This window comes from Heptranchias perlo, chromosome 36 (genome assembly GCF_035084215.1).
Source record: "Heptranchias perlo isolate sHepPer1 chromosome 36, sHepPer1.hap1, whole genome shotgun sequence".
In the NCBI taxonomy this organism is placed as follows: Eukaryota; Metazoa; Chordata; class Chondrichthyes; order Hexanchiformes; family Hexanchidae; genus Heptranchias; species Heptranchias perlo.
This window is the reverse complement of record NC_090360.1, coordinates 22,545,113-22,560,916: the sequence shown is the minus strand read 5'-3', so window position 1 is coordinate 22,560,916 and position 15,804 is coordinate 22,545,113. Positions and strand designations below refer to the sequence as shown.

The following is a 15,804-nucleotide window of genomic DNA, read 5'->3' as shown; positions in this document are numbered from 1 at the left end:
GTGAGAAAAAGGTTTTTTTTTCATTCGTTCATGGGATGTGGGCATCGCTGGCAAGGCCGGCATTTATTGCCCATCCCTAATTGCCCTTGAGAAGGTGGTGGTGAGCCGCCTTCTTGAACCGCTGCAGTCCGTGTGGTGAAGGTTCTCCCACAGTGCTGTTAGGAAGGGAGTTCCAGGATTTTGACCCAACGACGATGAAGGAACGGCGATATATTTCCAAGTCAGGATGGTGTGTGACTTGGAGGGGAATGTGCAGGTGGTGTTGTTCCCATGTGCCTGCTGCTCTTGTCCTTCTAGGTGGTAGAGGTCGCGGGTTTGGGAGGTGCTGTTGAAGAAGCCTTGGCGAGTTGTTGCAGTGCATCCTGTGGATGGTACACACTGCAGCCACTGTGCACCGGTGGTGAAGGGAGTGAATGTTTAGGGTGGTGGATGGGGTGCCAATCAAGCGGGCTGCTTTGTCCTGGATGGTGTCGAGCTTCTTCAGTGTTGTTGGAGCTGCACTCATCCAGGCAAGTGGACAGTATTCCATCACACTCCTGACTTGTGCCTTGTTGATGGTGGAAAGGCTTTGTGGAGTCAGGAGGTGAGTCACTCGCCGCAGAATACCCAGCCTCTAAAAAGTGGATGTTGGAACTGATGCTTTCGAATTTGATTTAAGGTCAGATCAACCTGTAAAGCTGAGCTCGGAACTGTAACACGTTTGAATTCTGCGGCTAAAACTTTTATTGAAACATACAAGATTCTGAGCGGACTCGATATGGTAGATGCTGAGAGGATGTTACCCCTCATGGGGGAATCTAAAACTAGGGGGCATAGTCTCAGAATAAGGGGTCGCCCATTTAAGACGGAAATGAGGAGGAATTTCTTCTCCCAGAGGGTCGTGAATCTTTGGAATTCTTTACCCCAAAAAGCTCTGGAGGCTGAGTAATTGAATATATTCAAGGCTGAGTTAGACAAATTTTTGATCAGCGAGGGAGTCAAAGGACATGGGGGAAAGGGCGGGAAAGTGGAGTTGAGGTAAAAATCAGATCAGCCATGAACTCATTAAATGGCGGAGCAGGCTCGTGGGGCCGAATGGCCTACTCCTGCTCCTATCTCTTATGGTCTAACTCGTAAGATTTTGTCGTAAGTACTGCCGTTAATTACTGTATGCTTAATAAAAATGTGATATCTGACATTCAATGTTGTAACCCCTATTGATTTGAGGGGTAAATTATAAGAACATACATGTTTATCCCATCTCTAACAGAAGGATCACATCACATCCATTCCCAATTCATCCCCACCACCTCTCCACCCGTGTGCACTTTCCAGTGGGACTCTTGATAGTGATCAGAAGCAGAAATCCTGGCTGCATGATTTTTAAAATTTCTCTCCGGCCCAGGGACTCTGGAGCCCGTCACGGGGGGCCCACACAGGGTCCCAGCTGAAACATTCTGAAGCACCAGCACACTAACACGTGTCAGCACCTTCAGGAAAGCAGGAGAGAGAATTGGGCCGAAAGTAAATATAACCACACAATTTCTCAAAATTGGCATTCTTAAAGGTACAACATGGAAACAGGCCCTTCGGCCCAACATGTCCATGTCGCCCAGTTTATACCACTAAGCTAGTGCCAATTGCCTGCACTTCTTAAAGGTACACGACATGAAAAGGAAAACATAATAGTCTCGATTTTCCAAATGTTTTCTTAAAAACGGAAGGAAATAAATGGCAGTGAGACTGAGTGCTGTTGGGATGAGTGAGCACTCCCACAATACAGTGCTAGTAACCACCAGCACCACAGAGATGGAAATCCAAGGAACAGTGAGGACAAGCCAGCAGCTATTTACCAGTCTTGGGCCATCACTTTCACAAAAAAAAATCTTCTCGTGGGGGTGAATTGCTGTGATCATAGAAGCATGCAGCACAGAAGGAGGCCATTCAGCCCACCCTGCCTGTGCTGGCTCTTTGAAAGAGCTATCCAATTAGTCTCATTCCCCTACTCTTTCCCCATAAGCCTGTACATTTTCTCCCTTGAAGTATTTATCAAATTCTATTTTGAAAGTTACTATTGAATCTGCTTCCACTATCCTTTCAGGCAGTGCATTCCAGGTCACAACAAGTTGCTGCATAAAAAAACGTTTCCTCATGTCACCTCTGGCTCTTTTGACGATCACCTTAAATCTGTGCTTTTGGTTACCGACCTTTCTGCAACTGGAAACAGTTTCTCCTTACTTACAGAATCATAGAAAATTCACGGCACAGAAGGAGGCCATTCGGCCCATTGTGTCTGCGCTGGCTGAGAAATGAGCTACCCAGCCAAATCCCACTTTCCCGCATTTGGTCCATAGCCCTGCGGGTCACGGCTCTTCAGGTGCACATCCAGGTATTTTTTAAATGAGTTGAGGGTTTCTGCCTCTCCCACCCTCTCAGGCAGTGAGTTCCAGACACCCACTACCCTCTGGGTGAAAAAATGTCCATATTTCTGCTCTAATCCTTCTACCAATTACTTTAAATTTATGCCCCCTGGTTATGGACCCCTCTGCTAAGGGAAATAGGTCTTTCCTATCCACTCTATCTAAGCCCCTCACAATTTTGTACACCTCAATCAAATTACCCCTCAGCCTCCTCTGTTCCAAGGAAAACAACCCCAGCCTATCCAATCTGTCATCATAGCTAAAATTCTCCAGTCCTGGCAACATCCTCGTAAATCTCCTCTGTACCCTCTCTAGTGCAATTACATCCTTCCTGTAATGTGGTGACCAGAACTGTACACAGTACTCAAGCTGTGGCCTAACTAGTGTTTTATACAGTTCCAGCATAACATCCCTGCTTTTATATTCTATGCCTCGGCTAATAAAGGGAAGCATTCCATATGCTTTCTTAACCACCTTATCTACCTGTCCTGCTACCTTCAGGGATATGTGGATGTACACTCCAAGGTCTCTCACTTCCTCTACAATTCTCAGTATCCTTCCATTTATTGTATACTCCCTTGCCTTGTTTGCTTTCCCCAAATGCATTACCTCACACTTCTCCAGATTGAATTCCATTTGCCACTTTTCTGCCCACCTGACCAGTCCATTGATATCTTCCTGCAATCTACAGCTTTCCTCCTCACTATCAACCACACGGCCAATCTTTGAGTCATCCGCACACATTTGTGTGATTTTGATCCTCTATCAAATCTCCCCTTAACCTTCGCTGTTCTAAGGAGAACAACCCCAGCTTCTCCAGTCTCTCCATATAACTAAAGTCCCTCATCCCTGGCACCATTCTAGTAAATCTCTTCTGCACCCTCTCTAAGGCCTTGACATCTTTCCTAAAGTGTGCTGCCCAGAATTGAACACAATACCTAACCGGTGTTTTATAAAGGTTTAGCACAACTTCCTTGCTTCCACTCAAAAAGCCTAGGATTCCTTATGCTTTTTAACAGCGTTCTCAACTTGTCCTGCCACCTTCAAAGATTTGTGTACATACACCCCCAGGTCTCTCTGTTCCTACACTCCCTTTGAAATAGTACCATTTAGTTTATATTGCCTCTCCTCATTTTTCCTACCAAAATGTATCACTTCACACTTCTCTGCATTAAATTTCATCTGCCATAGTCTGCCCATTTCATCAGTCTGTCTATGTCCTCCTGAAGTCTGTTACTATCCTCCTCATTGTTTATTACATTTCTGAATTTCGTGTTATCTGCAAACTTTGAAATTATACCCTGTATACCCAAGTCCAGGTCATTAATATATAAAAAAAAAGAGCAGTGGTCCTAATACTGACCCCTGGGGAACACCACTGTATACTTCCCTCCAGTCTGAAAAACAACCGTTCACCACTACTCTCTGCTTTCTGTCCTTTAGCTAATTTTGTATCCATGCTGCCACTGTCCCTTTAATCCCATTGGCTTTAATTTTGCTTACAAGTCTATTATGTGGTACTTTATCAAATTCCTTTTGAAAGTCCATATGCACAACATAAACCTCACAGCCCTCATCAACCCTCTCTGTGACTTCATCAAAGAACACAATCACGTTAGTCAAAAATGATTTTCCTTTGACAAATCTGTGCTCACTTTTGTTTATTAGCCCAGACTTTTCCAAGTGCCAATTAATTTTGTCCAGGATTATTGTCTCTAAAAGTTTCCCGACCACCGACATTAAAAGAATTTCGGGTTCCATTTTATGTTAGCCGCTAATCTGTTCTCCCACTCTCTCTTTGCCCCTCTTCTTTCTCTCTTTGCCCCTCTTCTTTCTCTCTTTGCCCCTCTTCTTTCTCTCTTTGCCCCTCTTCTTTCTCTCTTTGCCCCTCTTCTTTCTCTCTTTGCCCCTCTTCTTTCTCTCTTTGCCCCTCTTCTTTCTCTCTTTGCCCCTCTTCTTTCTCTCTTTGCCCCTCTTCTTTCCTGTTTTAGATCTCTTCTGTACTTTCTGTATTCATCCTGGTTCTGTACTGTATTATGAACCTTACATTTGTCATAAGCCTCCTTTTTCTGGTTCATTTTAATCTCTATATCTTCAGTAATCCAGGGAGCTCTAGCTTTGGATGCCCTTCCTTTCCCCCTTATAGGGATGTGTCTGCTCTGTACCTGAATCATCCCCTCCTTAAAGGCCTCCCATTGTTCAATTATTGTTTTGCCTACCAATTTTTGATTCCAATCCACCAGGACAAGATCCCTTTTTAATTCAATGAAATTAGCCCTCCTCCAGTTAAGTATTTTCACATTTGATTGTTCCTTGTTCTTTTCCATAACTATTCTAATCCTAATGATATTATGATCACTGTTCCTCAAATGCTCCCCCAATGAAACATGTTTCACTTACCCCATTTCCTTCCCCAGAACTAGGTCCAGCACTGTCTCCTTCCTCGTTGGGCTGTAAACACAGAATGTTCTCTTGATTTCAGAAATTCCTCCCCTTCTTTCCCCTTTACACTGTTACCGTCCCAGTCTATATTGGGATAATTGGAGTCCCCCATTATCATTACTCTAATGTTCTTGCATCTTTCTGTAATTTGTCTGCAAATTTGCTCCTCTATATCCTTCCTACTATTTGGTGGCCAATAGTACATACCCAGTAGTGTAATAGCTCCTCTATTATTGTTTAATTCTAACCAAATAGATTCTGTTTTTGATCCCTCATCCCTTTCCACTGCTGTAATAGTTGATAAATACTTGTAAAGGAAAAATTTACAGGCAATGGGAAAAGTGCAGGGGAGTGAGACTAATTAGATAGTTCTTTCAAAGAGCCGGCACAGGCATGATGGGCTGAATGGCCTCCTTTTTGTGCTGTAAGATTCTATAATTCTATGATTCTATGTGATGTCTTCCACAGTTGAACAGTCTGCTGACGCTCACTGACGACGCTCACACTTGAAGGACGGCTATTCGTCCAAGAACTCTGAACAGAACGCAAAACGGATTCAATAATGTTGGGGGGTTGGTGCGGTGGGGAGTTGGTGCGGTGGGGAGTTGGTGCGGTGGGGGGTTGGTGCGGTGGGGAGTTGGTGCGGTGGGGAGTTGGTGCGGTGGGGAGTTGGTGGGGTGGGGAGTTGGTGGGGTGGGGAGTTGGTGCGGTGGGGGGTTGGTGGGGTGGGGAGTTGGTGGGGTGGGGAGTTGGTGCGGTGGGGAGTTGGTGCGGTGGGGGGTTGGTGGGGTGGGGAGTTGGTGCGGTGGGGAGTTGGTGGGGTGGGGAGTTGGTGCGGTGGGGGGTTGGTGGGGTGGGGAGTTGGTGCGGTGGGGGGTTGGTGGGGTGGGGAGTTGGTGGGGTGGGGAGTTGGTGGGGTGGGGAGTTGGTGCGGTGGGGAGTTGGTGCGGTGGGGGGTTGGTGCGGTGGGGGGTTGGTGGGGTGGGGAGTTGGTGCGGTGGGGAGTTGGTGCGGTGGGGAGTTGGTGGGGTGGGGAGTTGGTGGGGTGGGGAGTTGGTGCGGTGGGGAGTTGGTGCGGTGGGGGGTTGGTGCGGTGGGGGGTTGGTGCGGTGGGGGGTTGGTGGGGTGGGGAGTTGGTGGGGTGGGGAGTTGGTGCGGTGGGGGGTTGGTGCGGTGGGGGGTTGGTGGGGTGGGGAGTTGGTGCGGTGGGGGGTTGGTGGGGTGGGGAGTTGGTGCGGTGGGGGGTTGGTGGGGTGGGGAGTTGGTGCGGTGGGGGATTGGTGGGGTGGGGGGTTGGTGGGGTGGGGGGTTGGTGCGGTGGGGGGTTGGTGCGGTGGGGAGTTGGTGGGGTGGGGAGTTGGTGGGGTGGGGGGTTGGTGGGGTGGGGGGTTGGTGCGGTGGGGGGTTGGTGCGGTGGGGGGTTGGTGCGGTGGGGGGTTGGTGCGGTGGGGAGTTGGTGCGGTGGGGGGTTGGTGCGGTGGGGGGTTGGTGCGGTGGGGGGTTGGTGGGGTGGGGGGTTGGTGCGGTGGGGGGTTGGTGCGGTGGGGGGTTGGTGCGGTGGGGGGTTGGTGGGGTGGGGGGTTGGTGCGGTGGGGGGTTGGTGCGGTGGGGGGTTGGTGGGGTGGGGGGTTGGTGGGGTGGGGGGTTGGTGGGGTGGGGGGTTGGTGCGGTGGGGGGTTGGTGCGGTGGGGGGTTGGTGCGGTGGGGGGTTGGTGCGGTGGGGGGTTGGTGCGGTGGGGGGTTGGTGCGGTGGGGGGTTGGTGCGGTGGGGGGTTGGTGCGGTGGGGGGTTGGTGCGGTGGGGGGTGGACATTGATGGAAAGAAAGCCCTCCTCACTTGCTCCACGGTGAATCACCAAAATGCATCCCCACATCTCACACAGCTGAAGTTGTAATGACCACGATGACAACAGCGCACTAAGGTTGCTCACTAAGGTTGGCCTGGAAGTTTTATCATACGACCTCTCTCCTCTAACTGCCTCACCCAGTCAAACAGTTTTTTTTTCATCTCCAATATTTTTATAACTATTAAATAAAAATGTTCAAAGAAAATGGGGGAAAAAACATACATAATTTTTTAAATGCCCCTATGATTTTTCTCCTGACTTGCTCATAGCAGTGTCAGCCATGGCTCAGTGGGTAGCATGCTTGCCTCTGAGTTAGAAGAGTCTGTGGGTTCAACTCCCACTCCAGAGACTTGAGCACATAATCCAGGGCTGAGACTCCCAGTGCAGTACTGAGGGGGTGCTGCACTGTCGGAGGTGCCGTCTTTTGGATGAGAAGTTAAACCGAGCCCCTGTCTGCTCTCTCAGGTGGATGTAAAAGATCCCATCGCACTGTTTTGAAGAAGAGCAGGGGAGTTCTCCCCGGTGTCCTGGCCAATATTTGTCCCTCAACCAACATCACTAAAACAGATTATCTGGTCGTTATCACATTGCTGTTTGTGGGAGCTTGTCATGAGCAAATTGTCTGCTATCTATCCTACATCACAACAGTGACTACACTTCAAAAGTACTTCATTGGTTGTAAAGTGCTTTGGGACACCTTGAGGTCGTGAAAGGTGCGATATAAATTCAAGTCTTTCTTTCTTTCCTGGAGATTAATCTTTAATTCCGGGAGACTCCAGGGCAATCCTGGAAGATTGGCAACCCTACCTCACACCCAAAAAGACATCTTGGCCAAACATGTCCTCAAGACGACAGTACCTCTTTAAATGGTCTGGTTAGCTTCTTAATTTCTACTTGAGACTTAAAAAGTTAAACTCGAGAAATAGTTCAGAGGAGCTGAAGATAGTTGCAGTTTAAATTAAAGGTGAACACAGAGGAAGGAAGGCTGTCGATGTTATAAAGGTTTTCTGTTAAACTCAGGAGCTCTTGCCCTCTATCAATCTCTTTCACTGGATGAAAGAAATGGTTTGGAGGCTGCAAGAAACCAGCCAACCACAGGGAAGAGCAATGGACCATTCCAGTTATAGTATAATGAGTGGGAGGACCCTCTACCTGATTGGCTAAATGCGGCATGTTCTTGCAAAGTCTCCTGTTCATGTCAGTAAACAGAGAGCAGGCACCAGACTGCTGCATCTGTCAGATACACAATCCCGTCTGTTACTTCACCAGGTAGGAACAAACATGCATGTGTTTTGGGTTTTTATTTTCAGATTCCCTTTCTATTTATTCTCAGTGCGAGGTCCGTTCTGCACTACAGGGTTATCAAGGCACCATCTTATTGCAATAATTAGTAATACTACACAGGCTTCACAAGCCCATAATATTGCTCTGTCAATTTTTAGTCTATCATTACAAAATGCATCTACATTAAATTGTGATACTTAGAGAAATGAACTGTCCACTAATATGACAGTATTCGGTTTGCGAATGGAGTATTTCAATGTAAATATGAACCTGGTGTTAATACTGGCAGTAGGAATACAATCGTTCGAGGCTTTTTAAGGTGATAGGAAGTGTGTGTGTTGAAGGTACATTTTGGGCTGTGACTCGGATGGGTGCTGAGGCTGTGTTCTTTGACGTCCTGAATGTGCTTTCACAGTTGTCGTGATATCCTCGTAGGGAATGTTTCACAGTGAGAGTGTACAACAGAGCAAGCAGCAGCAGGGCCATTCCATTACTGACTCTGTGACTGCGGATAATGTAATTACCAAGTCAGCAGCATCTACTACTGCACTGTGCACCACAACACAAAGTACTGAGAGAGGCAAAACACCAGCAGAGAGCGAGGGGCAAAACACCAGCAGAGAGCGAGGGGCAAAACACCAGCAGAGAGCGAGGGGCAAAACACCAGCAGAGAGCGAGAGGCAAAACACCAGCAGAGAGCGAGAGGCAAAACACCAGCAGAGAGCGAGAGGCAAAACACCAGCAGAGAGCGAGAGGCAAAACACCAGCAGAGAGCGAGAGGCAAAACACCAGCAGAGAGCGAGAGGCAAAACACCAGCAGAGAGCGAGAGGCAAAACACCAGCAGAGAGCGAGAGGCAAAACACCAGCAGAGAGCGAGAGGCAAAACACCAGCAGAGAGCGAGAGGCAAAACACCAGCAGAGAGCGAGAGGCAAAACACCAGCAGAGAGCGAGAGGCAAAACACCAGCAGAGAGCGAGAGGCAAAACACCAGCAGAGAGCGAGAGGCAAAACACCAGCAGAGAGCGAGAGGCAAAACACCAGCAGAGAGCGAGAGGCAAAACACCAGCAGAGAGCGAGAGGCAAAACACCAGCAGAGAGCGAGAGGCAAAACACCAGCAGAGAGCGAGAGGCAAAACACCAGCAGAGAGCGAGAGGCAAAACACCAGCAGAGAGCGAGAGGCAAAACACCAGCAGAGAGCGAGAGGCAAAACACCAGCAGAGAGCGAGAGGCAAAACACCAGCAGAGAGCGAGAGGCAAAACACCAGCAGAGAGCGAGAGGCAAAACACCAGCAGAGAGCGAGAGGCAAAACACCAGCAGAGAGCGAGAGGCAAAACACCAGCAGAGAGCGAGAGGCAAAATTTCAGCAGCAAGAGTGAGACAAATACCAGAAGAGAGAGAGGCAAAGTACCAGCAGAGAAAGAGTAAATTTACCAGTCAAGAAAACAATAAGCTCTGAAGTTCTGATAAAACAAGTGAACTTCTGATTATTTACAGACTATTATTAGAAAGTTTTTTTTTCTGTGTGTTGCTCTGTATTAAAATATACGATTTATTGGGACTAAAAGCGATCGAAGTGTGTGATTTAGAATGTTTTATTCTGGAGAGCAAACTGTTTTTCTGGGGAGCAAACTAACATTAGCCTTTGGCATTGGATAGTTTGATCCAATCTGTGGTTTTATCCCAGCAGCATCATTAAGGAGCTGGCAGTACCACTCTGCGGGGATGGGGAAGGGTGCTTGTGCCAGCAGGGACATTAGATTTCTTCCTGGAAAATATAGCCAAGCCTGAGGGTGAGAGCAGGTGATAATCGTTACTATTAATGAGAGGTAGCGGAAAATCGATGGGAACCCTGTCCCCGACCAGTTACAAATGTTCAAAGTGAAGCTTTATGCCCCTGTCATTGTACATTGACTGAAATCTATTTTCTTCCTGCCATGTGGGCAGTATCACTTACGGAGTAAACATCAATTGGGATTTATATTGCACTTTTAACAGAGAAAAATGTCCCAAGGAGCTTCACAGAAACGTAAGCAAAAAAATACTTGCTGAGGCAGAGAAGGGGATATCAGGAGGGGTGGCCAAAAGCTTCGTCAAAGAGGTGGGTGTTAAGGAGGGTCTTAAAGGAGGAGAGGCAGGTGGAGGGGCGGAGGGATTTAGAGAGGTCATCGCTTCATAGAAATTTACGGCACAAGAGGAGGCCGTTTGGCCCATCGTGTTTGTGCCGGCCGAGAAAGAAGCATCCAGCCTAATCCCGCTTTCCAGCTCTTGGTCCGTAGCCCTGTAGGTTACGGCACTTCAAGTGCATATCCAAGTACTTTTTAAATGTGATGAGGGTTTCTGCCTCTACCACCCTTTCAGGCAGTGAGTTCCAGACCCTCACCACCCTCTGGGTGAAAAATATTCTCCTCTGCTCCTCTCTAATCCTTCTACCAATTACTTTAATCACAAGTGAGCGAGCATCAACTGCCATCTGCAGAAGAGCGTTCCAAACGTCTCCCACCCTTTGCGTGTAGAAGCATTTCCTAACTTCATTCCTGCACGTCCTGTCTCTAAATGTTAGGCTATGTCCCCACGTCCTAGTACTGAAGTCTAGGAAACCTCCAAAAACAGTTACAAATGTCTCGGCAGCCAGGGGCAATAATCCAGCCACTAACCTGTAAATCCTGCATGGTCCCTTTAAATAACGCTGGTGGGGGTCCTCCAGGCACTCTAAGACACGTTTAGATGGCTTGGGTTAAGACTGTGCGTTGGGTTGAGCATTGAGTCCCAAGATGGTGGCTATCACTTTAAATTAGCATTGCACATTGATTGAAGCCATTTTCTCCCGACTTTACATGATTCCAATGTTCGATATCTGCACCTGCGCTAACTCCTATACCAAGCGCCGAAACAACGGGCGCTACACGGCCCAATTTAGCGCCCAAAGGGTCTCCCATTTCAGACGGAGATGAGGAGAAATTTTTTTCTCTCAGAGGATCAAGAGTCTGTGGAACTCCTTTCCCCAGAGAGGTGGAGGCAGGGTCATTGAATATTTTTAAGGCTGAGATAGATAGATTCCTGATTAACATGGGAGTCAAAGGTTATAGTAGGTAAACGGGAAAGTAGGGTTGAGGTCACAATCTGGCAGAGCAGGCTCGAGGGGCCGAATGGCCTACTCCTGCTCTTAGTTCGTATGTTCGTATGTTCTACCCCCAAAATCAGTACCCATTAACTGTACCTCTGGGAAGAATCAGTACCCATTAACTGTACCCCCAGAGTCAGTACCCATTAACTGTACCCCCCAGAGTCAGTATCCATTAACTGTACCCCCCAGAGTCAGTATCCATTAACTGTACCCCCAGAATCAGTACCCATTAACTGTACCCCCCAGATTCAGTACCCATTAATTGTACCCCCAGATTCAGTACCCATTAACTGTACCCCCAGAATCAGTACCCATTAACTGTACCCCCAGAATCAGTACCCATTAACTGTACCCCCCCAGAGTCAGTACCCATTAACTGTACCCCCAGAGTCAGTACCCATTAACTGTACCCCCAGAGTCAGTACCCATTAACTGTACCCCCAGAGTCAGTACCCATTAACTGTACCCCCAGAATCAGTACCATTAACTGTACCCCCAGAGTCAGTACCCATTAACTGTACCCCCAGAGTCAGCACTCATTAACTGTACCCCCCGAGTCAGTACCCATTACCTGTACTCCCCAGAGTCAGTACCCATTACCTGTACTCCCCAGAGTCAGTACCCATTAATTGTACCCCCAGAGTCAGTACCCATTAACTGTACCCCCAGAGTCAGTATCCATTAACTGTACCCCCAGAATCAGTACCCATTAACTGTACCCCCCAGATTCAGTACCCATTAACTGTACCCCCCAGAGTCAGTACCCATTAACTGTACCCCCCCAGAGTCAGTACCCATTAACTGTACCCCCCGAGTCAGTACCCATTAACTGTACCGCCAGAGTCAGTACCCATTAACTGTACCCCCCGAGTCAGTACCCATTAACTGTACCCCCCGAGTCAGTACCCATTAACTGTACCCCCCAGAGTCAGTACCCATTAACTGTACCCCCCAGAGTCAGTACCCATTAACTGTACCCCCCAGAGTCAGTACCCATTAACTGTACCCCCCAGAGTCAGTACCCATTAACTGTACCCCCCGAGTCAGTACCCATTAACTGTACCCCCCGAGTCAGTACCCATTAACTGTACCCCCCGAGTCAGTACCCATTAACTGTACCCCCCGAGTCAGTACCCATTAACTGTACCCCCCAGAGTCAGTACCCATTAACTGTACCCCCCAGAGTCAGTACCCATTAACTGTACCCCCCAGAGTCAGTACCCATTAACTGTACCCCCCAGAGTCAGTACCCATTAACTGTACCCCCCAGAGTCAGTACCCATTAACTCCATGGCTAGAAAAAGTTAGCAACTTGAAGAGAGAAGAGGAAATTTTAAGAGTAGAAAAATATTCAAGCATAATCACTGTTCATGAGGATTAAGTTAAGTACTGCGTTTATTTGCGGTAGATTATAAGGCCTGTGATTGCTGGAGCCTCAGTGAGTTCTGTAATCGGCTGTTGATGCTTTAGATTTTCCAGCTTTCTCCTCTCTTTCCCTGAGGGTGCTACTTCATATCTGGGTGCAGTGCCAAGGGTATCTGCAGCCTCCAGTACCTCACCCAAGTGGCTATTCTTAGCACATGAGCGTTGGCAGTCAGTATAGGAAGGCTTTACAACCACATGAGTCTCAAACGGCCCTGTCCTCGAACAAGGCCCACATGGGGGAGGATTGAGATTGTCTCTTTGTGCAGTATCCCGATGGTTATTCAAGCCAATGTACAATTACTGAGGTGTCATCCTGCCCTGAGGAAGCTTTTCCTGTGACACAATAGATGCAGAGTGTGTATATAAAATGAACATTGAGGTATAGTTATTTTTTATTCATTCGTGGGATGTGGGCGTCGCTGGCGAGGCCGGCATTTATTGCCCATCCCTAATTGCCCTTGAGAAGGTGGTGGTGAGCCGCCTTCTTGATCCGCTGCAGTCCGTGTGGTGATGGTTCTCCCACAGTGCTGTTAGGAAGGGAGTTCCAGGATTTTGACCCAGCGATGATGAAGGAACGGCGATATATTTCCAAGTCGGGAGGGGAACGTGCAGGTGGTGTTGTTCCCATGTACCTGCTGCTCTTGTCCTTCTAGGTGGTAGAGGTCACGGGTTTGGGAGGTGCTGTCGAAGAAGCCTTGGCGAGTTGCTGCAGTGCATCCTGTGGATGGTACACACTGCAGCCACGGTGTGCCGGTGGTGAAGGGAGTGAATGTTTAGGGTGGTGGATGGGGTGCTAATCAAACGGGCTGCTTTATCTTGGATGGTGTCGAGCTTCTTGAGTAGTGTTGGAGCTGCACTCATCCAGGCAAGTGGAGAGTATTCCATCACACTCCTGACTTGTGCCTTGTAGATGGTGGAAAGGCTTTGGGGAGTCAGGAGGTGAGTCACTCGCCACAGAATACCCAGCCTCTGACCTGCTCTTGTAACCACAGTATTTATATGGCTGGTCCAGTTTAGTTTCTGGTCAATGGTGACCCCCAGGATGTTGATGGTGGGGGATTCGGCGATGGTAATGCCGATGAATGTCAAGGGGAGGTGGTTAGACTCTCTCTTGTTGGAGATGGTCATTGCCTGGCATTTGTCTGGCGCAAATGTTACTTGCCACTTATCAGCCCAAGCCTGGATGTTGTCCAGGTCTTGCTACATGCGGGCTCGGACTGCTTCATTATCTGAGGGGCTGCGAATGGAACTGAACACTGTGCAATCATCAGCGAACATCCCCATTTCTGACCTTATGATGGAGGGAAGGTCATTGATGAAGCAGCTGAAGATGGTTGGGCCTAGGACACTGCCTTGAGGAACTCCTGCAGCAATTCTCTGGGACTGAGATGATTGGCCTCCAACAACCACTACCATCTTCCTTTGTGCTAGGTATGACTCCAGAGTAACTATCTCGCCAAGTGGGTGTGTTGGAGGTTGCTGTGTGGTGAAATATCCGACGTAAAGTGGGGTTAGCAACTAACAACCCAGCTAAACTGCTCTGGCTGGTATGGTATCTGGCACCTGTTTAACTGGGACAGCCGCAGTTATACTGCCGGCTCACATAGCCACTGAGTAAGGGGGAAGGGAGCATGTATATTGGTACTGGCCTCTGACTGGTGGTTAAATGTCTTGTGGTTGTAAAGAGCTCCCTGATTGGCTCAGACGCAGTGCCCTGTGAAACACGAAGGGGTCGATTTTGATTTTTGGGTGACCGACCTGCACAGCGTTCTGATTGGCCGCCTGTTCCCGTGGCGAAGAGGCCCCTCCCCTCATGATTTTGAGACCTCGACCTGATTGGGTGGGCGGGAGAGAGCAAGGGAGGGAGAGGGAGAGGGGGGAGGGGTGAAGGGAGGGAGAGGGAGGGAGGGGGAGGGAGAAGGGAGGAGGGGGCAGGGGATCCCGGGGCAGAGACCAGTTCCTACCTGAAATGGCAATCGGGGTCCTATTTACGTGACAGGACCCTGATCTCCATGTTGAAAGGGGCCTATCGTCTGAAACAGGCGGGCACTCTGGACACCCACCGGGAGACCCCTTTCAAAATGGAGCCGGTCGCATCGACGCTGGTAACGGGGCAGGAAGGCGACCGACCCCATTTTGAGGCTGTTACCACCCCGTTAATGCCAGACGAAGGCAGTGAAAATCGACCCCATAGACTCTCAGCCCAGGAAGGTCCAAGGGTTTGATGCCAGAACTGTGCTGAGTTAGCTGGTCTCAGCTAGGGCAGTAGTTGGAACATTGGCTTCAAAGATCCTGGACTAGGCAGCAGGAAAATCAGCCGGGGAATCTGCTCCTGACCTCTGCTGGGAAGTACATGAGTCTGGACTTTGGGTGACAATGGGACAAGACTTGGCTGTGATGCATTCTATGGATGAATAGTCTCCCAATTCTCATTGTCTGGGCTCTCACATGAAGGCTGGACATTTGGGTAAAGGAGCAGAGGGTGACCAGAACACTGTGGAACTTGCCCCAGAGAGAGTTAAAACCTTTGTGGGGTGGGGGAATGTAAGAGTGGGGAGAGATAGTTCTTGCCAATAGTTAGCAATCTAAAGGCAATGCACTGGTGCTGGGGGTTTTGTTATAACTTTAAAATCTCGTATAAAAAATCCCTCAAATTACACAGCAGCTTATAACGATTGCTCACTGTGTGGGACTACCTTTTCAAAGCTGTGTTCCGCTGTGATAAAACATTGGTGGAATAATCTTGCAGACTGTTCGCAACCCGCAGTATAGCTGGAGTTTTATGCTCGAGTGACGCGCACTGGGAAATGGCGGCTGATTGGTGAAGAGGCTGGGAGCTGTGGAATGGAGCTCCACTGAAGGAAATAAAGTCCTTGCATTTATATAGCGCCTCTCACATTTTATGAACATCCCAAAGTGCTATACAGCCAATGAATTATTTTGAAGTGTAGTCACTGTTGTTATGTAGGCAAACGCGGCAACCAATTTGCGCACAGCAAGCTCGCACTAACAGCAATCTGATAAATGACCAGTTAATTTGTTTTGGTGATGTTAGGGGATATATATTGCCCAGGAAACCGGAAAGAGATCCGTGCTCTTCTTTGAATAATGTCTTTTACATCCTCCTGAATAGTAACATGTGGGTGGAATGCAAAAAGGAAAATCAGGCCTTTGGGATTGTGAAACAGAACCTAAGCAGTTTTTTGTTCATTAAATTTAAATGGAAGCAAAATCAGGAGAGTTATGCTAAAGATGTGCAATCCCCCCACCTCATTTTCCTC

At 48.5% G+C, this 15,804-nt stretch overlaps 1 protein-coding gene and 1 pseudogene across 1 annotated transcript in view; one reads left to right on the top strand and one right to left on the bottom strand.

The window, feature by feature from the left end:
- Positions 1-15,804, bottom strand: part of LOC137303934 (nucleolar protein 56 pseudogene) — a 43,659-nt pseudogene that overhangs the window by 20,081 nt on the left and 7,774 nt on the right.
- Positions 7,907-15,804, top strand: part of LOC137304194 (sorbin and SH3 domain-containing protein 1) — a 357,720-nt gene continuing 349,822 nt past the window's right edge. Inside the window, exon 1 of the mRNA XM_067972736.1 lies at positions 7,907-7,956. The gene's annotated coding sequence lies outside the window, so the exon portion shown is untranslated. The remainder of the gene's footprint in view (positions 7,957-15,804) is intronic.